Genomic DNA, 23,422 nt, shown 5'->3' on the forward strand with positions numbered 1-23,422 from the left:
ACTTGGTGACTTGTGGGGTGATAACTCTAAGATTTCCAACTTACTGACTAGACTAGTGGGGACATTAATTAAAATAGAGAATTCAAGAAATGGAGTATGTCAAGGGGAGAAGAGATAACAAAAATTCCATTTTGTTTGTGCTGGATTTCATTCCCTTGGGCATCCAGGAAATATGGGTTTGGAGCTCAGTATAAATGTTGGGACTGAAATTACAGACTTGGGAACCAGCAAAGAAACAGGAAATGAAATTATATGCATAGTGAGAAATAAGCCAAAGTAAATTGAGAAGACTAGAAAATGAGGAGAAAAAAAGTGATCAGTGTTTTAGAGGCAAGGAACAACAATGTTTTTAATCAAGAAGTGTCTGGAACTGTTTGCTGCAAGATAATTTGGAAATACAAGTATCTAGAGAATTCATAGGGTAGACTGCTTAGAACTCTATTTAGAGGAGGAGCTGAGAAGTCTCGTTGGGTTGGGTGGTGGGTGAAATATCTTCCTCCTTTAAAAAGAGACTAGAGGCACAGAAGTTTGGTTTAAGAAAAATGAACTGATAATTTTCAACAAGGATTCCAAGACATTCCCTTGTGGGAGAAAAAAAAAAAACAGTCTTTCCAATAAATGATGCTAGAATGACTGGATTTTTAAATGCCAAAGTTGAACTCCTTCCTCATATCATACACAAAAATTAATTCAAAGTATTTCATACCTGGGCTTCCCTGGTGGCTCAGTGGTGAAGAATCTGCCTGCCACTGCAGGAGACATGGATTTGATCACTGGATCAAGAAGATCCCCTGGAGAAGAAAATGACAACCCACTCCAGTATTCTTGCCTAGGAAATGGACAGAGGAGACTGCCAGGCTACAGTCCACTGGGTCACAAATAGTCAGACACAACTTAGTGACTAAACAACAACAGTTCAGACCTAAACTTAAGAACTAAAACTACAAACTTCTTAGAAGAAAATACAGAAGAAAACTTTTGTGACTCTGAGTTAGGCAAGGTGTTCTGGGATATGACACCAAAAAGCACAAGAAACAAAAGAAAAACATGGACAGCAGCCTGCACCAGGCTCCTCTGTCCATGGGATTTTCTAGGCAAGAGTACTGGAGTAGGTTGCCATTTCCTTCTCCAGGGAATCTTCCCGACCCAGGATCGAAACCAGGTCTCCCGCACTGTAGACAGACACTACCATTTGAGCCACCAGGGAAGTCCATACATATACATATATACATATACATATATGTATATATATATATATATATGTTGGAATTCATAAAAAATTAAAAAGCTTTTGTACTTCAAAAGGGATACCATCAAGAAAGTGGAAATGGGACCCACAAAAAGGAGAAGATATTTGCAAAGCATGTACCTGGTAAAAGACTTGTACTAAGAATTGAAACATGTAAAATATCATGTAAGAAACGAGTTGCCAGTCCAGGTTCGATGCACGATACTGGATGCTTGGGGCTGGTGCACTGGGACGACCCAGAGGGATGGTATGGGGAGGGAGGAGGGAGGAGGGTTCAGGATGGGGAACACATGTATACCTGTGGTGGATTCATTTTGATATTTGGCAAAACTAATACAATATTGTAAAGTTTTAAAATAAAATAAAATTTTAAAAAAAGAATTTGACAATGCAATAATTAAGTCAAAATAAATGAACTAAGAACTAAACAAAGATTCTGAATATTAACTTTCCACAAAAAAAGATATAGAAATGTCCAAGAAACACATGAAAAGATGCTCAACTTCATTAACCATCAGTGAAAGGCAAATCAAAACCACAGTGAGATACTACTTCATATACACTCAGATGGCTATAATAAAGACAGACTATGAAGACCTACAAGACCGTTTAGAACTAACAACCAAAAAAGATGTCCTTTTCATTATAGGGGACTGGAATGCAAAAGTAGGAAATCAAGAAACACCTGGAGTAACAGGAAAATTTGGCCTTGGAATATGGAATGAAGCAGGGCAAAGACTAATAGAGTTTTGCCAGGAAAATGCACTGGTCATAACAAACACCCTCTTCCAACAACACAAAAGAAGACTCTATACGTGGACATCACCAGATGGTCAACACCAAAATCAGATTGATTATATTCTTTGCAGCCAAAGATGGAGAAGCTCTATACAGTCAGAAAAAACAAGACCAGGAGCTGACTGTGGCTCAGATCATGAACTCCTTATTGCCAAATTCAGACTGAAATTGAAGAAAGTAGCGAAAACCACTAGACCATTCAGGTATGACCTAAATCAAATCCCTTATGATTATACAGTGGAAGTGAGAAATAGATTTAAGGGCCTAGATCTGATAGAGTGTCTGAGGAACTATGGAATGAGGTTCGTGACACTGTACAGAAGACAGGGATCAAGACCATCCCCATGGAAAAGAAATGCAAAAAAGCAAAATGGCTGTCTGGGGAGGCCTTACAAATAGCTGTGAAAAGAAGAGAAGCGAAAAGCAAAGGAGAAGAGGAAAGATATAAACATCTGAATGTAGAGTTCCAAAGAATAGCAAGAAGAGACAAGAAAGCCTTCTTCAGCGATCAATGCAAAGAAATAGAGGAAAACAACAGAATGGGAAAGACTAGAGATCTATTCAAGAAAATCAGAGATACCAAAGGAACATTTCATGCAAAGATGGGCTCAATAAAGGACAGAAATGGTATGGACCTAACAAGAAGCAGAAGATATTAAGAAGAGATGGCAAGAATACACAGAAGAACTGTACAAAAAAGATCTTCACGACCCAGATAATCATGATGGTGTGATCACTGACCTAGAGCCAGACATCCTGGAATGTGAAGTCAAGTGGGCCTTAGAAAGCATCACTGCGAACAAAGCTAGTGGAGGTGACAGAATTCCAGTTGAGCTATTTCAAATCCTGAAAGATGATGCTGTGAAAGTGCTGCACTCAATATGCCAGCAAATTTGGAAAACTCAGCAGTGGCCACAGGACTGGAAAAGGTCAGTTTTCATTCCAATCCCAAAGAAAGGCAATGCCAAAGAATGCTCAAACTACCGCACAATTGCACTCATCTCACATGCTAGTAAAGTAATGCTCAAAATTTCCAAGCCAGGCTTCAGCAAGACGTGAACCGTGAACGTCCAGATGTTCAAGCTGGTTTTAGAAAGGCAGAGGAGCCAGAGATCAAATTGCCAACATCCGCTGGATCATTGAAAAAGCAAGAGAGTTCCAGAAAAACATCTATTTCTGCTTTATTGACTACGCCGAAGCCTTTGACTGTGTGGATCACAATAAACTGTGGACAATTCTGAAAGAGATGGGAATCCCAGACCACCTGACCTGCCTCTTGAGAAATTTGTATGCAGGTCAGGAGGCAACAGTTAGAACTGGGCATGGAACAACAGACTGGTTCCAAATAGGAAAAGGAGTATGTCAAGGCTGTATATTGTCACCCTGCTTATTTAACTTCTATGCAGAGTACATCATGAGAAACGCTGGACTGGAAGAAACACAAGCTGGAATCAAGATTGCCGAGAGAAATCTCAATAACCTCAGATATGCAGATAACACCACCCTTATGGCAGAAAGTGAAGAGGAACTCAAAAGCCTCTTGATGAAAGTGAAAGTGGAGAGTGAAAAAGTTGGCTTAAAGCTCAACATTCAGAAAACCAAGATCATGGCATCTGGTCCCATTGCTTCATGGGAAATAGATGGGGAAACAGTGGAAACAGTGTCAGACCTATTTTTCTGGGCTCCAAAATCACTGCAGATGGTGACTGCAGCCACGAAACTAAAAGACGCTTACTCCTTGGAAGGAAAGTTATGACCAACCTAGATAGCATAATCAAAAGCACAGACATTACTTTGCCAACAAAGGTCCATCTAGTCAAGGCTATGGTTTTTCCTGTGGTCATGTATGGATGTGAGAGTTGGACTGTGAAGAAGGCTGAGTGCTGAAGAATTGATGCTTTTGAACTGTGGTGTTGGAGAAGACTCTTGAGAGTCCCTTGGACTGCAAGGAGATCCAACTGGTTCATTCTGAAGGAGATCAGCCCTGGGATTTCTTTGGAAGGAATGATGCTAAAGCTGAAACTCCAGTACTTTGGCCACCTCATGCGAAGAGTTGACTCATTGGAAAAGACTCTGATGCTGGGAGGGATTGGGGGCAGGAGGAGAAGGGGACGACAGAGGATGAGATGGCTGGATGGCATCACTGACTCGATGGACGTGAGTCTGAGTGAACTCCGGGAGTTGGTGATGGACAGGGAGGCCTGGAGTGCTGCGATTCATGGGGTCCCAAGGAGTCGGACACAGCTGAGCGACTGATCTGATCGGATCTGGTAACAAATATTGATGAGGATGTGAAGAAAGTGAAACTTTTATATATGTTGCTAGTGCAAATGTAAATTCAAGCAGCCACCTGGTAAAACCTCTGGTCATTCCTCAAAATGTTAAATATAGAGCTACCATGTTGTTGCTGTTGTTTAGTCACTGAGTCATGTCATTTTTTTGAAACTCCATGGACTGTAGCCCGTCAGACTCCTCTGTCCATGGGATTTTCCATACTGGAGTGGGCTGTCATTTCCTTCTCCAGAGGGTATTCTCAGCCCAGGGATTGAACCTGTGTTTCTTGCATTGGTAGGCAGATTCTTTATCACTGAGCCATAAGAGAAGCCCAGAGCTACCACATGACTCAGCAGTTCTATTCCTAGGTATATTACCAAGGGGATTTCAAACATATATCCATACAAAAACTTATACATAAATGTTTCTAGTAGCATTATTCATAATAACCAAAAAAATGAAAGCAACCAAAGTGTTCATCAATTTATGAATAAAAAAATGAGATGTGGTACATCCACACAATGGAATATTACTCAGCAATTAAAAAAAGAATGAAATACTGACAAACACTACAACACAGATGAATCTTGAACCATTATCCTAAGTGAAAAAAGTCAATCACAAAAGAACACATATTATGTGACTCCATTTGTACAAAATGTCCAAAACAAGCAAATCTTGCCTAAGATTGGGAGTTGAGGAGAAACGGGCAGCGACGGCTAATAGGTACAGGATTCCATTTAGGGATGTTGAAATTATCTAAAGTCAATTATGGTAATCGTTATACAACTCTGTAAATATACTTAAAACGACTGAACAGTACATTTTAAACAGTTGAAATGTGTCGTATGTGGATTTTATCTCAACAAAGCTGTTTTTTTTTTTTTCATAAGTAACAATTTAGGATTGTTCCCAGATTCAGTCTTCAAAGATTTTTGCACTGTTTCATGATAACTTTCACAAATACATGAAAGTTTAAATAATTAAACAGCACTGGTATCAGCAACCTACACAGTTACCATAAAAAAACAGTAAGTGCTCCAGCAACAACAGTTGCCAGCATCACATTACCACAGTGTCAATAACACTGCTGCTGCTGCTGACACTGGACATTGGGAAATAACAGGCTGATGCAGTGTCCTCTTTGCCAGGAGGCAAGGTGGTTATATCCTTCTCCAACACCTGTGATTTAACTGCCTGTTTCTGAGCTATAGCACAAAAGAAGAAAGCAGCAGATATCTCAGGTAGTAAAGAATTGTTTCAAGACTGCATAGGAAGCACTGTTCCCAGAACGACTTTGATGAAATTTTAGATGGTCTTGGGTTCCATAAGAGTAGGCAGAATATTAATTTGTGACTGTCACTTTGACATTATTCTAACCTCACATCTATATGCTCTCAGGCCAAGTTGGACTGGATCAACACAGGTTATAGAGAGAGCAAGTAGGATAAGAATGAGAAGAGACACATAAGGTTTAAAAATTAAGAATTCATCATTAACCACAGCAAGAGCTCTTTTAAAGAAGTAGTGACTACATAGCCACCAATTCTGTAGAATGAATATGGGGTAAGCATGTAGAAATAACAATTACAGACAGATTTTTTAACAAGTTTGGCAGTACCTCACTCTCCAGTGTTAAGTCCGCCTATTTATTTAATCTTCATTTTCTTATGGCCTTTTTGCATAAGGGATGAGAAAAGGTTTCATTCAGAATATGTTCACATTATGACTGGAATTTTCCACTATTAACATAATCCCTCTAAAAACCAAACTCACTGTTACATGCCTCAAAATTAATAGACTAAATAATCAACAGGAATAAAGATAAATATTATTTTTGAGATAGTAGATTAAATACCACATATTTATAAATTCTACTTCTCTTTACTATATCTTCAGTCCTATCTTAGGTATAAGCATGTAATATACAACAACCATTTTTCCATGTGTCTCTGAGAGCTTTCCAACTTTCTTATCTTACTTTTTTCCTTTTCAGCATTCCTTTCTTCTACTTTTTCCAAATTCAAGTACGGATTATAGTTGCCTTGATCAGTCAACTTTTATAGATTATTAGGACAGAGTACTGATGTATTTGGCTTTATCCAAGCTGTTATTCCAATGAAAGGGATCTCATAGCTTAAAACTTCTGAAAGATCTCTCTCTAGACCAGCTTAAGTACTACTCACATTTATCATAACTTTATTATTATATTACAATGTACTACATCCAATGCTGATTTCTTCAAAGATGCCTCTGACAAAGCATCACAAAAGATACTTTTTAAATTAACTTTGAGTGAAAGATGGTGGGGAGGACTGATTTGTCATGGATAGAAACTGGCTTACAGACAAGTTAACAAGAAGATAAAGGGTTACCTTTCTTGCTTTCACTAAAGACAAGAGTATCTTTGGACAGAAAAAAAGCATAAATAACAGGGTCCACAATAACAAATCTTCAAATTGGTCTTACTTTAAAAATAATCTCAAAACACTGTGCACAAAGGAATCTCTAAGACTGCAGATGACACTGGACTATTTTGAAACTTAGAAAAATAAGAAACCAAATATAAACTGCATCTAAAAGATGGCACACTCTAAGACAAAATTTTTAGTCCCAGGAAAGAACCTGAAAACAAACTCACTATTTCTCTTTATTTAAAAAAAAAACGACATCAAAGCTTCAGATATAATCATGGAGGAGCACATGAAATAAAAGAGAACACATCACGCTCCCCCTTACAAAAAACACATAGTACTTACTGAGCACTTCTGTTGACACCATACTTCAAGAAATAGCAATGGGGAGAAAGTCCAACTAAAGGTGACTGACATGACTGAAGAGATTAAGAGGCTACAGTTTCTAAATATTTAGAAATTGAATTCCAGTCCACAAAGATAAAATATGAAGAGAGATTTGAGTTCAATGTGTTCTTAGAATGAAGTTACCTAAGCAAGAGGAAGGGTATAACTCAACTGCATCTTGAGAAGAGTTACTATACAATGCTCTGCTGAGATAAATGGAGAAGGCAATGGCACCCCACTCCAGTACTCTTGCCTGGAAAATCCATGGACAGAGGAGCCTGGTAGGCTGCAGTCCATGGGGTCGATAAGAGTCAGACACGACTGAGCAACTTCACTTTCACTTTCCACTTTCATGCATTGGAGAAGGAAATGGCAACCCACTCCAGTATTCTTGCCTGGAGAATCCCAGGGATGGCGGAGCCTGGTGGGCTGCCGTCTATGGGGTCGCACAGAGTCGGACACGACTGAAGCGACTTAGCATTAGCATTAGCATTAGCATAGCATGCTGAGATAAAAGCATTTATTTCTGACACTGTCAGGAACACATTTTAGGCAAATCCAGGACTGACTTTCCCATGACTTCTTACTTTTATACCTAATCCACCATGATTTCTCCCTTTTTGAATTTATTAACAGCAATTCTGATTTCTTCTCAGTATACAATGCCTTGCTAGCATTTTATTCCTAGATGTTGTCTCCCTAAATGTAACTGCAATCTCTCAAATCTGGGGATTACATGTTTTTTTCTGTTTGTTTCCACAGTTATCAATAAATACAATATTGATACTTTACCAACTTGGTAATATTATAAACAAGCATAGCAAGGTTGAATGTAGACTATGTTGAACATGAGAACTAAAAAGTGTTCCTTTGGCACAAAAATAAGTAATTTGGGGATAAATAAATGTTTACTTCATAAGTAGTAAACAATAGATAAAGATCAAAACTACAGTTAACTTCAAAAGAAGTTTAAATCAATTAATGATGCTTGCAATATCTCTCTACTCCTTAAAAAATGATGTCAGAAAAACCCAGCACTACACTGTCTGCCATAGACAAATGTGTGGTCTGTGCATGTATGTAAAATTTAATGAATAAATGAAAAATTTAATGAGACAAAATCATGAATGAGGCAGTTTGTCATTATTCCCTACCTATGTTCCTCATCTTTGGTGACTCCAATAGTTGTGAGTACTTTGGTCAATCCCCAGCTACAGACTATCACACTTGCATGAGCCAACCCTCTGTGTCTCTCCCTTTTTCATCAACTTCTTATCCTTAAACTAGTCCAGTGAATAAGACCAAGTAAATGCAGAAAATATCTATTCTTGTGGAGACAGAATAATTCAAATCAAATGTAGCAAATATCTATTCTCATAAAGAATTATCTATTCCAAAGAGGTCTGAGACCAAAATAATTGTCCTTAGTCTCTCCCAAGAGTATAGCCTTTCTAAGATTAGATGGATTAATCCTAATGGTCAGAATTTTCAGTTCTGCATTAGAAGCAGAATAACACTTCTATTGTTTAAGTGGGCAAAAAGCACATTTTATATACTATGTCCATATTTAAAATAAAACTCAGTAGTGAATAAAAGTGATAAAACTTTAATTCTAACAAAAAAAGTTTAACTCTTTCACCTTCTCTCCATTCTTTAATTTTTCCTTTCACCTCAGTCTGCAAGACACTAAGAAATTCACACATTTCTTCCCTACAAACACCACCATTCTGCTTCCAGGGATGCTGTGAGTTATTGGTTGCTTTAACTGACAACTGTATCCATAACAAGCTGGAGAAAATTATATCTAAATTACAATTCAGAGCATTAAAAACAGAACTAATGAGCATCAGTATTGCAAATCAATGTCTTACACATGCATGACCAAAAAATTCACTGAAGAAAACAAAAACAAAAACATGCCATTCCCATAAACACTGACTCACTACCCTAAGAAAATACAAACAATGGTATGAAAGAAGACTTTAAATATAAATGCTTATTTGTGTCCTTTCCTTTGCCTCAAACTGATTTACATAGAACAGAATAAACAAAAGACAATGAATCAAAACAAAATCACTAAAAAGATGAGGAGATTTCAAATGGATACTTCTGTAGAAGAGTACTCAAGGAGAAGCAATAAAATGAATAATGAATTTGGACGCTTTCACAGATTTAAGAGCTAGTCTGGACAAGGGAATAAGAGTTATTATAAAAGCATTTTTGCTAAGAGTTCAATATTTTGGAGCAAGCTTGGTGGCCAAGTTTAGCGACATGACATTAGTATTATAAAATTGTAGAGTACTTGGAAAGCTGTATGTTACACTGGAGATCACTACATTGGTTTGGCAGACTCAGATACTTTTATGAGGAAATATTTCCATTGCAACAGCAAATAGGATATTAAAAAGATCAGATCCAATTTTTAGGATGTTTATGATTAACATGTTGCATGACATTTCCTATGACAGGGAACTGTGAACCATGTCTCTGTGTGCAATGTGCATACACAGATATGTGAAATAAAGCAAAAAATGTATATATTCTGCTAGCCAAGTGCCCATCTGCATGCACAGCACCAACTCTGTAAAAGTCCAGAATAGCAGTGTTGAAGGACAAAGCCAAAAGCGCACTGAGCCAAAAGGTGGTGATAATCACATCAATGCTTCCTATTTACTCACTAAATTTCTTCCAGAAAGATGCATGAAAGGGGCTAGGGTTGGAGAGAAAAGTGACAGAGAGCAAGAGAGGAGAGAGGGAGAATGGAGGAAGAGAGGAGGCAATAAAATACTGAGGATGTTATACAATTTATTTTTTCAGGTCATACTGAAACAGACATATATACACAAAAAATATGTATGTTTGTATGCATGGAGAGAAAACATCAAGAGAAAATGCACAAAAGATACCCACCTCAACAACTGTATATGAAACATCAATTTTCATGTACACATATCTATGGTCATGGCAGATTATAGAGAGTGAGAGTCACATGCCCTGTATTTGGAAGTCACCACTAAGTATGCTAGTTGACATGTTATGTGTAACAAAAAGGACTTTATAAATAAAATTAATAACACCTGAAAGTCCTAAATTAATTGATTTATGTGATATTACTCATTATAAGAGAAACCACATATGGTACAAAGGTTTATCATGGCATAAACTAGCTATATAAAATGTCCACCCTAGATCCATCCATGCTGCTATTCAGTTCAGTTCAGTTCAGTTGCTCAGTCATGTCCGACTCTTTGCGACACCATGGACTACAGCACGCCAGGTCTCCCTGTCCATCACCAACTCCCAGAGTTTACCCAAACTCATGTCCTTTGAGTTGGTGATGCCATCCAACCATCTCACCCTCTGTCATCCCCTTCTCCTCCCACCTTCAATCTTTCCTGGCATCAGGGTCTTTTCCAATGAGTCAGTTCTTCGCATCAGGTGGCCAAAGTATTGGAGTTTCAGCTTCAACATTAGTCCTTCCAACAAATATTCAGGACTGATTTCCTTTAGGATGGACTGGTTGGATCTCCCTGAAGTCCAAGGGACTCTCAAGAGTCTTCTCCAACACCACAGTTCAAAAGCATCAATTCTTCGGTGCTCAGCTTTATAGTCCAACTCTCACATCCATGCATGACTACTGGAAAAATCATAGCCTTGACTAGATGCACCTTTGTTGGCAAAATAATGTCTCTGCCTTTTAATATGCTGTCTAGGTTGGTTATAACTTTTTGTCCAAGGAATAAGCATCTTTTAATTTCATGACTGCAGTCACCATTTGCAGTGATTTGGGAGCCCCAAAAAGTAAAGTCTGTCACCATTTCCACTATTTCCCCATCTATTTGTCATGAAGTGATGAGACCAGATGCCATGATCTTAGTTTTTTGAATGTTGAGTTTTAAGCCAACTCTTTCACTCTCCTCTTTCACTTTCATCAAGAGACTCTTTAGTTCTTCTTCACTTTCTGCCATAACGGTGGTGTCATCTGCATATCTGAGGTTATTGATATTTCTCCCGGCAATCTTGATTCCAGCTTGGGCTTCATCGAGTCCAGCGTTTCTCATGATGTACTCTGCATATAAATAGGAAGGGTGACAAAATACAGTCTTGACATACTCCTTCTCTAATTTGAACCAGTCTGTTGTTCCATGTCCAGTTCTAACTGTTGCTTCTTGACCTGCATACAGATTTCTCAAGAGGCAGGTCAGGTAGTCTGTACTCCATCTCTTTAAGAATTTCCCACAGTTTATTGTGATCCACACAGTCAAAGGCTTTGACATAGTCAATAAAGTGGGAATAGATGTTTTTCTGGAACTCTCTTGCTTTTCTGATGATCCAACGGATGTTGGCAATATGATCTCTGGTTCCTCTGCCTTTTCTAAAACCAGCTTGAACATCTGGAAGTTCATGGTTCACATATTGTTGAAGCCTGGCTTGGAGAATTTTGAGCATTACTTTACTAGCATGTGAGATGAGTGCCATTATGCCGTAGTTTGAGCATTCTTTGGCATTGCCTTTCTTTGGGATTGGAATGAAGACTGACCTTTTCCAGTCCTCTGGCCACTGCTGAGTTTTCCAAATTTGCTGGCATATTGAGTACAGCACTTTCACAGCATCATCTTTTAGGATTTGAAATAGCTCAACTGGAATTCCATCACCTCCACTAGCTTTGTTCGTAGTGATGCTTCCTAAGGCCCACTTGACTTCACATTCCACGACATCTGGCTCTAGGTAAGTGATCACACCATTGTGATTATCTGAGTCATGAAGATCTTTTTGGTATAGTTCTGTGTATTCTTGCCACCTCTTCTTAATATCTTCTGCTTCTGTTAGCTGTACATGGCATTATTTCATTGTTTTAATGGCTGAGTAATACTGCCCACTGTATATATGAATCACATCTTCTTTATCCATTCATCTGTCAATGGACATTTAGGTTACTCCCATGTCTTGGCTATTGTAAACAGTGGACTTAGAGACTGTCATGCTCAATGAAGTAAGTCAGAGACAGAAAGACAAATATCTTATATCACGTATATGTGGAATCTAAAAAACATGATACAAAGGAACTTATTTATAAAACAGGAACAGACTCACAGACTTAGAAAATGAATTTATGGTTACCGGGGGGAAGGGTGTGGGGAGGGACAGATTTGGAGTATGGAACTGACACGCACATACTGCTATATCTAAAATGGACAACCAATAAGGACCTAGTGTATAGCACAAAGAACACTGCTAAATATTATATAACAATCTAAATAGGAGAAAAAATTTTTTTAAAAAGCAGGTACATGTATATGTATAACTGAATCACTTTCCTGTACACCTGAAACTAATACAATATTGTTAATCACCTATACTGCAATATAAAAGTTTTAAAAAATAAAAATAAAACATTTAATTGAGGACTCTGTACCTATTATATTTAGCCTTCCTAATTTTAGATACTACCATGTGGGTTTGTGCTTAAACAGAGGCTTATTTGCTTCTCAGCACATACACCTTTCCTGGTAAAGAAACAGAACCAGTATGCCAAATCTGTGACATTGAATTCATTTCCATGGCAACAAAACAAGCTGCCTTAATTACAGTGAGGAAATACTAGGATGAGACAAAAACAGAGTAACAAGGAAGAAAGTTCAATCTAGATACAAATCTTTCAATAAGACAACTAGAACAAATGGAGGAAAAAAAAAAAAAACAGAAAACTCTTTCTTATTCTTCTTGCTTTCCCAGAACTATCTTTATGGTTTCTTGACATTAAAAAAAAAAAACAACACTGGTTCATTATAACTAACGAAATAACCAAGAGTAAGAGTCAAGTGACTCTATGAAATATAAAGAGAATGAAACATCTTTTATCATATACTGAACTTTCACAATCAACATATATCGTATGACCTCTTTAAAAAGATACAAGTCATCATATGTAACTACCTGCTGTTTCTGAATGTAAGGGAAGATGTTACCAATCAAAGGCTCCTCTTGCCAGAAAAAAATACAGTAATCTACACAGTATGGCAGATCACTTGGAGATCTGTGAGTCAGTCAGACCCAGTCAGGATGCTTTGCCCCATTACCTCAGTCTTGAACTCAGTACACTAAATCAACACATATATTTTAAGGTATCTTGAGTTTTAGAAATTATATTTTATGTTTTGATTACTTAAACAGGCAAGTGAATATTTCCCACTTGGGTAGGGCTGCATTTACATTTCCTGGTTTATATCAGAGCTCCTGGCATTATAATAACAGATGTCAGTAAATGTACTTAGCCTTCAGTGCATTTTTACCAGAATTTCCTCAAATAACTGTACACATACGGAATTTGGCAACATATTTCCCTTTCCAATCTTCTTTCTACCCCTAGCATGCTGAACAGATCTGAAACATAAAAACCAAGTACTTCAAGCACACAGTTCCATTAATTCAGTGTTTAAACTGTATATAAAGCTGGTAAACATTTTTCCCTTCACCCAACTAAATATCTGACATTTTGAGTGTCAGCCTCAACTTAGGATCAGCATATGGAGGTGTCTTTCCTTCATACTTCTTCAGTTCTAGGACAACCCCCTAAACTATAAAATCTATGTCCTAGTCAAAAGCACTCTCTAATGAAGCAGACAAATTCTGCTTAATACAAAACACTTTGAAACTCTGATGGGAGATGGGGAAGAATACTGAGGAGAGGGGATAACTTTTGCTTTCTACGACCATCTCTGTGCATACCAAATTGCTTCAGTCATATCCGCCTCTTGGTGACCCTATGTACTACAGCCTCTGTACCAGGCTCCTCTGTCCATAAGATTCTCTAGCCAAGAATACTGAAGTGGGTTGCTGTGCCCTCTTCCAGGGGACCTTCCCGACTCAGGTTTCGAACCCACATCTCTTAAGTCTCCTGCATTGGCAGGAAGGTTCTTTACCAATAGTGCCACCTGGGAAGCCCACAATCATCTCTACCTCTCTCAATTCTCTTTCCTTTTTTGAAGTAAATATTAGGTTGGTGACAACGTAATTGCGGTTTCAAATCATTGTAACTAGGTTCAAATACATCCTTATTCATCAAAATAGGAATCATTACGAACACACACTTTTGCCAACAAGAAATGTTTATTCTTATAGTGTAAAAATCTGTGTTTCTGGATTTGATGAACTCTCGTAAAGCATTTTCTGCATCCTCTTGGTTGTGGAAGAATTGTCCCTGCAAAAAGTTGTAAAGATGCTTGAAGAAGTGGTAGTTGGTTGGCAAGAGGTCAAATGAATGGATGAGGCAAAACTGTGTAGCCCAATTCATTCAACTTTAAAGTGCTGGTTATGAGACATGCAGTCAGCAGTGTCATGGAGAATTGAGCCCATTCTGTTGACCAACACCAGCTGTAGGCATTGTGGTTTTGGGTGCATCTCACAGATGTGCTGAGCATACTTCTCAGATATGATGGTTTAGCCAAAATTCAGAAAGCTGTAGTAGATAGGACAGCAGCAGACCACCAAACAGTGACCATGACCTTTTTTTGGTGCAAGTTTGGCTTTGGGAAGTGCTCTGGAGCTTCTTCTAAGCCCAACCACTGAACTGGTCATCACTGGTTGTCATATGCAATCCACTTTTTGTCACACATCACAATCTGATCAAGAAATGGTTCACTGTTGTTGCGCAGAATGAAAGAAGATGACACTTCAAAAACACAATCTTTTTGATTTTCAGTCAACTCATGAAGCATTCACTTATTGGGCTTTTTCACCTTTCCAGTTTGCTTCAAATACCAAATGACCATAGAATGGTCGATACTGAGTTCTTCTGCAATTTCTTGTGTAGCTTTAAGAGCATCAGCTTCAATGATGGCTCTCAAACGGTCACTGCCAACTTTCGGTGGCTGGCCACTATGCTCCTCATCTTCAAGGCTCTTGTCTCTTCTGCAAAACTTGAACCACCACTGCATTGTGCATGTGTTAGCAGTTCCTGGGCCAAATGCATTGTTGATGTTGTGAGTTGTCTCTTCTGCTTTACAATCCATTTTGAACTGGAATAAGAAAATGGCTTGGGAATTTACTTTTTGTCTAACATCATTTCCATAGTCTAAAATAAATATAGAATAAACAACAACTAATAAGTTATCAGTAAAAAAAAATAAAGTGAGAAATGCACATTAAAATGATGTATAATATACCTACCTTTATTTAAGAATGTATTCCAATATTAAAAGGCAAACTTCAACAATGCAAAAACTACCAAACAATAACTTTTGCACCAACCTAATATCACATACAATGATATGCCCAGATCTCAAGTACAAAGTTCAATAAATTTTGAAAAATGGAACAAACACTCCAGTCAAAATATAAAACATGTCCATCAACCCCAGAAAGTTTGCAAGGAACCATTCTAGTCAATCACCAGGCCCCCAACAGGCAAACACTGTTCTGATTTCTAACAGCATATATTCTGACCATTCATGAACTTCATGTAAAGGCAAGCATACAGTATTTAGTCTTTTGTATTTTTGGCTTCTTCCTTTCAAAATAATGTTTTTGAGATTCATCTGTGCAATTTTATGCAATCATGACCTGTTCTTTTTGTCTCTCAGTGAATATTCCACATCCAGTTGGTATCCTGCATTTGGAAGTAGAAAACACCCAGGGAGAAGTGAATTAAAGAGAAAGGGGAGAGAGCAAGAGTGAAAGGCATAGAGAAAGAGAATAAAGGAGAGGAGACTGGCATACCAATGTAAAGTAGTAGACAGCAGAATAAAGTTAATAAGGAGAATATGGCAGTACTCAGGCACAGAAGAATCTAAAATAGCAAACAACTTTAAAGAATGAGTAAGTGTTATAATACACTATACATATTAATAGATCAAGGAAGGCAAGGACTGAAAAGTATCCATTTGTCAATTCGGCAGGTACTAGAAACCTTGGTGTTGGCAATTTCAAAGTCAGATGAAGGTGTAAGTCAAACAATCACTGATCCGTAATAAATTGGACTTGATGGTTTAGATAAACTTTTCAATAAGCTAGGATATAAATAAAAGGGAACTGGAGCAATCGCTAAATGGAAAATCAGAGTAGAAACGGAAATCTCTACTATGAAAGAGAACACAGTTGAAGGGCTGGATCCTAGCATATAGGACTGTTAGAATAAGATCCCAAAAGAATGCAGCAGTCTCAGTTGGGAAGAGGTAAGGAGCAAGGAATGAAGCTGATAATTATTGGTAGTCTGTTGGATTCCAAGCACTTTCTTAGGCATATAAATGTATTACTTTATTTAAGCAAACCCATCCAATGGCCATTATCCTCAATTTGCACGAGGACACTTTTTAGATGATAAATAACTCAACCACTGTTTCTCAGATAGGAAGTTTCAGAGTCATGTTTCAAATTTTGTCTGCATGGTGTCAAAACACATGGTCTACACTGCACTTGCCCTTTCCTCTAAAACAGGAAAAAGGCATCAAGACCAATGCATGCAAAAGTGGTAAATATGGGGGTGTGAACCTCTGCTCATCACAATTTTCTCTGACAAAATTACTGACAGGGGTTGGAGTGATGACGGAACTGGACCTTATGGGACTCATGAAATCTGAGCTAGTGGCTCTAGTTTTCTGACTCCAGACCAGAGGCAGGGTAGTTTAAAAATGTAACTAAGGAGAGAAACAGGAACTTACAGAGATTCCAAATCTTATTGTTTCAAGATATTTTCCCCTTGCATTAAGGAAATAAGATGTAGGAACGAAAAAAGTAAAATGTCATGTACTAGAAATCTCAATAATACCTAAAGATAAGTTGACTATCAAAATAGATAATGCTTAAAGGGACACTGCAGGGGGCAAAGAAAGGGTTAGAGACTCCATCATGAAATATTACTTGACCAACATTCAATAGGTAAATTAGGAACTTGGCTAGGTAATTCAGAAGCATCTGAAAGAGCCCCAGAGCTACCTACAAGTGAATAGCCCAGTGATAAACAGAGTTTCATTTGTGTAAGATAGTCCCAGTGGTTCCCCTCTCTCTTATATCAGAGGAAAGAACCTGGATGTGGCCAGGGGAGATAAGTAACTGATCTATTCGAGTCTGGCCTCACTTATATTGCAAGGCAGATATATAGACTGAGGGAAATAGGTAATAGGGTCAGATTGCTTCTAGATTGAGGACTCTCCCAGTGTCCATGGGGAAATATGTATGAATAAGAAGTAAAAGGAGACATGCTGGCAATTCAGAGGAACTGGAAAAGAGAGAATACATACCATAAGGGTGTGAAAGAGCTGAAAAATTTTATGGGTGTAATTCTATATCAAAGTGTCCAAACTTTCCTGAAGCTTTTTGACTTTCTTAATATCCTATTCTTTCTCACTCAGAGTTCCCAGTTCCCCAGGGTCTTCAGATCTCCAGCATTGAAAGGATACCCCAGTTTTCCCTGCCCAACTTTTTTCTCAAAACTAAGACAGAAGTCTAACAAATATGCCAGCAGTCAAGAGAAATGAAATACAGAAAAAGGAATATCCCCAAGAAGAGGGAATATGGTCTTATATAGGTAAAAAAATGAAGAAAAAAAGACATTGGGAGAAGTATGAGATGAAACTGAATGTGTGTCCAAATTACACAACAAATTTAAGTTGATGAACATATGTCCCCGTGCCTATATTAAAAACAGGATAAACAACAAATCACTATGACTATACACAAAGAGGCTATAAGTGACGGGGTTCCTACAGAGACTAAGGGAAGATAAGTTATATGAAGAAGATAGAATATATATACTCAGCAATCTCTGCATCTTGGACCTTTGTTCATGAATGCAGTTCTGCTTTCATCAGGTGTCAAACTATGGAAAATACTATAGTAAGTGCATTAGACTCTAGCAAGCCTTAGTACTGAAACTGTGGGCTCTCTCAGCATGTCAGACTGGTTGTAAAGCAGGAAGTCTGCTTTAAATGGGAAGGCTAATAACCAATTTGTGCTACAATCAAGACACAGGCAGAAAATGTTCTATAATCACAATCAATTCAGAGCTCACCCATAATGACAAATTGGGAGAAAGGGGTCAGATCTTACATGGATAAATGAAGATGCCAAAGTTCAACAAGCTGCAAAGTCTGAGCTATGTTAACGTGGAACTATGTTAACACAGGCAGGCAAGTGATGGTCTGGAATGGCAGCAGCCCCAATTTCTATACATAAGGCACTTTAAAGACTGAATCCAGAATCTTGAAGTAAAGTTTATAGTAGAAGCACACTGTACTTAGATGGTAAATTTATGTAGGGTGACTTTTTGGACTAATTAGAATTAAGAAGAGTTGAAGCTCCTTTGTAAACCATGTTTTTCAATATTTGGCAAAACCAATACACTATTGTAAAGTTTAAAAATAAAAAAAAATAAAATTGAAAGAGCAAAAAAATAAAATTTTAAAAATAAATAAATAAATAGTTTATTTGGCTGCACTAGGTCTTAGCTGCAGCACACAAGATCTTCGATCTTCATTGTGGCATGTGGGATCTAGTTCCCTGACCAGGGATCCAACTGGGGCCGCCTACATTGAGAGCGTGGAGTTTTAACTACTGAACCACCAGGCAAGTCCCTAAACCATGTTTTGATACAACCATAAAACTGGAAATGGTATTAGCAAAACACTTCTATCAATTAAATATAATGAGCATCAACTTTTAATCATCAATATCCACATTCCCTATTTAACAAAAGAAAGGTTTCAGGCTTCAAGTCCCAAATATTTACTGGCTTCACCACTTTTCTGAGATAGGATCTGGAAGACGCTTACATTATTGAGTAGTAAACAGACCATTGCATGATAAACTTGAAACTCACATTACAGCTCCTACACACAATATGGGCCAGAACATGCAAACGGCTAATTGTCAGACCTCCAGGGAAACAGAGCTCCACATGGAGCTACACAGTATCTCAGCAACATTATTAGAACAATTACTTTGTAATTCTGAGGTTTAGCAGCAAATACTTTTTTCTGTGATATTGTCTGAAACCTATTAACTGTCAGTGCCACCACTAGAATTAATATATCAGTAGCACTGAGTGAAGAAGCATCTGTATCCACTGTTTTGCTAACATCTTGTTGTTATTCCACATGATTCAAAGAGTAGTAGTAACAGAAATCTGTACAACATATGCCCAGTGATCCTCACCTCCCAGTATTCACACTGTGGGCTGTCCCCTCCCTCACTTTACCAGGCCAGCTTGTTGATACCAATAGTACACTACAAAAGTGCAGGTTGGATGTTCCCAATACTAGATCATAAAGAACAGTAGGGTTTCTGCCTTGGTCTCTCTTGGATGACTAACGCTACAGGAAGCCAGTATCCATGTCATGAAAACATTCAGGGAGTCCTGATAAAGCCTCCACAGTAGGGAATTGAGGTCTCCCACTAACAAACAATTCAGACTCAAAAGCTAAGTGAATGAATTTCAAAAACAGATCCTCCACCTCCAGTTCAGCCTTTAAATGACAGCAGCCTAAGCTAATATCTCAATACTTCCTCATTTGAGATACCTCAGCTAGAACCGCTTTGCTAAATGCACCCAAATTCCTGTCCCAGAGAAATTGTGAGATCAAAAAAATGCTTATTATTTTCTTAAGCCATTTATTTTATGGTACTTAGTTATACAGTAATAATAAGTAATACAAGTGAGTTTTATCCTATCCTGATAAACTCTGTCCGAGTTAAGTGATCCATCTTTGTGTTTCCCCAAAATCCCATGTTTATATCTATTGTGTCATTTATCATCCTGTGTTACAAATGTTTACTTATCTGCTCCCTCTTTTGACTGCAGGCACCCAGAAGGTAGACACTGGGTTTCCTCAGGGCAAAGCATTTTAGCTGCACAAAGATGCTGGATTAATATATTTGTTACCTACAACAAGATGACTCTGTTGGACAGAATATGGGAAAATAATGAACAACACATAGTATCAAATGAGCATACCAAGCATACCAGAATACCAAGCAACAGACATGCTGATGAGCGTGCAGGAACGAGTAAAAGCAAACACTTTAGTCTGGTCACAAGTATCAGGAGCAGTCTCATTGCAGTTATAGATACTAATCTGAGGATAAATGCAATTTGAACTTAGTGGGAAAGTGTCGAGCACTTAAAAATGATTCAAAATAAAGGTTAATTGAGTAAACACTTACTGAACAAATCAAATAAGTTGATCCCAGAAGGATTTTTAGGGCCAATTCAGATTGCAATATTTGTAGAAGCACGTCATTCTAAAATGAAGCACAACATACAGACTGTTTACACTTCACATGAAATGCACTTATTAAAAACAACAATTATTTAGAAGAGTAGCTACCTACTACAGCAGCAGTATCATTAAGCATCATTCTACAGAAGCATCATATCCCTAAACCAGGCATAGTGCCTGGAGCAAAGTAGGTGCACAGCAAAGATCTGAATGATTCAAAGAACCTAGAAATGTTTTCAGTTTCTTTCACTAAGCTTCCTCCATGTGACTGGAATAAAATCATATCCTGCCTTCCAGAGCAACCACTGGGCTAATCCCATGAGCAGTACAGTGTCAGGCCTAGGTCTCAGGATTATCACTTTTACATTTCTGATGACAGCTCTATTTGAATGTCCAATCTAACATCAACCTCATATCATCCTATCTTATCATCACACCGTGGTTTATGAATATAAGAGATATACAATTTATAACAGGCAAAAAAACAAAAACAAAAACAGATTTTACACCACTAAAGAATGACCCTCCTTCCAAAGGGTTACATGAAATCCTCAGGCACCTTGGTATCCGACCCCAGGCATTCAGACTAAGATGTGTCTGATACTGTGAAGCCTAGTGCCACCTCAGTGTCATCCCCTGGCACTTCTCCAAGAATCAAACATGTCCAAAGCATGATGTCCATGAAAGGAAACATTTCAAATGCCAGTTTCACTCATGTAACTACTTCCAAATCCCTCACTAGGAATCAAAGCTGATAAATCAACACACAAATGATTCTTTTTTAATCGCCAGACTACTAAGGAATCTTGTTCATCTCTCTCTATGTTTACCTAGTCTCTTCAGCACTCAAAACATCCACACAAAACTGAATGTTTTCCCATCATCCAGAGCTGCTGCAATGTTAAGGACCATAAATCCTGAACATGCGCACTTAGTTCCCAAAACCATAATAATACTTTTATGCCAAATTCTCATTCTATGTAATGCTCTCAAAATTTCCCCTGAGTATTATACACAATGAGAATCTAATCTGATACTCTATTTTAGACATGAGGACTTTTATCTAAGGATTTCAAAACATGTTATATTGAAGTTAAGTGATTTGTTGAAGGCTACACAATTCAGCAGATTAAGTCCAAATAATCTAGCCCTAAATTACACCTTTTTTTTTCAAAATACAATTATCTGGGATTTGTTGTATCAGCACTAGAACTGTATGATGTACTCACTGGTCAATGATTCGCTCTTATTCATTCCTATTAAAAGAATGACCACACACAATCTCACCTCCTCCACCAAAAACAAACTTAAAAGTTCCTTATTTTCAGCAGAAAGGGAACAGAATGTCTACACCTACTGTTGAGAAAATATAACCTTGCTTCCTACGAAACTGATAAGAGTATGTCACAACAGAATAGTCTTTAACATGAAACCAGATCTGAGTGGACCTGCTTTCTTATACCCTGAGCTGCTATATTTGAGTCCACTATATTCACAAACATGGCTTTTTGTCCTCTCAGTTGCCTTGATACACAGTTAAAAGATTTAACTTGAAATCACTAGCAATAAAACCTGGAGTCATATTTTAAACTCGGGATTTTAATATTTTCTTATTTCTCATACCTAAGAAAGAATTCTCTACTCATTCCATATAATTTTTTACCAAATAATGACTTTTAGCATGAATTATACTTAGTCTTTGAAAATGCAAAGTTGTTACTAGTCTGGATGGGTAACTATTCCAGATTTTAGATGGCAATTTCAAAACTTATTATCTAACAAAGAGAATTATAGAGTAAATTGTTTACAAAGATCTTGGTCATCTGGTAAAGCTTATGTCCAAAGGAACAGATTGCAACTCTGAACATCTGAGACCAAAAAAGAAATCATCTGGTCATCCCTGAAATTTGAGTTTTCAAATCAACCTACTCCAAAGGAAACTATTTTGTGTACTTGACCAAAATGCCCAATTTTGCAATAATAGACAAGAAAGCCATAGAATAAGATAAATACAATTCCTGAACATTGCAATTTTTGAATTTTCCTAGTCTCACATTCAGTCAACAACCTAAGTTAATCAATTTTAAAAATTAGGGAGCCTATATTCAAATATAAATTAATTTTAATCATCTGGATATTTCCCAGTAGGTAAAAGGAGAATATACTCTAAACAAACACCTGAAATATAATTCTTATTGACAGTATATACAGCAAAGTCTCTCTTGGTTAGTTTTGAGGATTTGGTAAAAATTCAAATGGGATGTAAAAAATATGTTAGTGCTGTTTCTTATATGTATGATGTGTCACATTAAATTAGCAGAAGCTAATGTGTCTGGTTTCCAAAAGTTCTCAATTGCGCATTTTAAAAATGTTATAAAAATACAATAGCAAAATTGAAATGAAAAAACTAATAGAATATGTGATAATATCTTGACTGATTATTGCAACCAATTCTTACAAAGCTAACTAAAGCATTCAGGAATTCAAGAGAAATGTATAGTAATCAACTAGAATGACTCAAGTCACTGAATCTTTATAGAATGGGTCTATCTAAGCTACAGGCTTCCCTGGTAGCTCAAATGATGAAGAATCTGCCTGCAATGTGGGAGACCTGGGTTCTGTCCCTAGGTTGGGAAGATCCCCTGGAGGAGAGGCATGGCAACCCACTCCAGTATTCTTGACTGGAGAATCCCCATGGACAGAGGAGCCTGGCAGGCTACAGTCCATGGGGTTGCAAAGAATCAGAAACGACTGAGCAATGAAGCACAGCATCTAAGCTACAGTGAGTTTGTGAAACCTAAAACTAAGTTTTTCACTGAAGCACTTTTTCCAAAAAGCAATTTAAAAGCAGCAACAAAAAAAATTATGGTATTTTATCTAAAATGCTCCATTTTTTAATTTGTATCAACTAGTTTTTGCTTGCATACAAAATTACCCAAAACTTAATGGCTTGAAGTAACATTTTTATTTCTTATGATTCTGTACATTGGCTGAGCAGATCTTCTGGTGTGTGCCAACTTGCCTGGCACTGAATAATCTTTGATGGTTCACTCATGCGTCCGAGTGTTGGCACCAGTGCTGGCTAG

General features: G+C 37.6%; 1 pseudogene; it reads right to left on the reverse strand.

Annotated features, from left to right (window-relative positions):
* Positions 1-15,193, reverse strand: part of LOC113907741 — a 104,721-nt pseudogene extending 89,528 nt beyond the window's left edge.
* Positions 15,194-23,422: the final 8,229 nt, after the last annotated feature.

The sequence above is a fragment of the Bos indicus x Bos taurus genome, chromosome 17 (genome assembly GCF_003369695.1).
Source record: "Bos indicus x Bos taurus breed Angus x Brahman F1 hybrid chromosome 17, Bos_hybrid_MaternalHap_v2.0, whole genome shotgun sequence".
In the NCBI taxonomy this organism is placed as follows: Eukaryota; Metazoa; Chordata; class Mammalia; order Artiodactyla; family Bovidae; genus Bos; species Bos indicus x Bos taurus.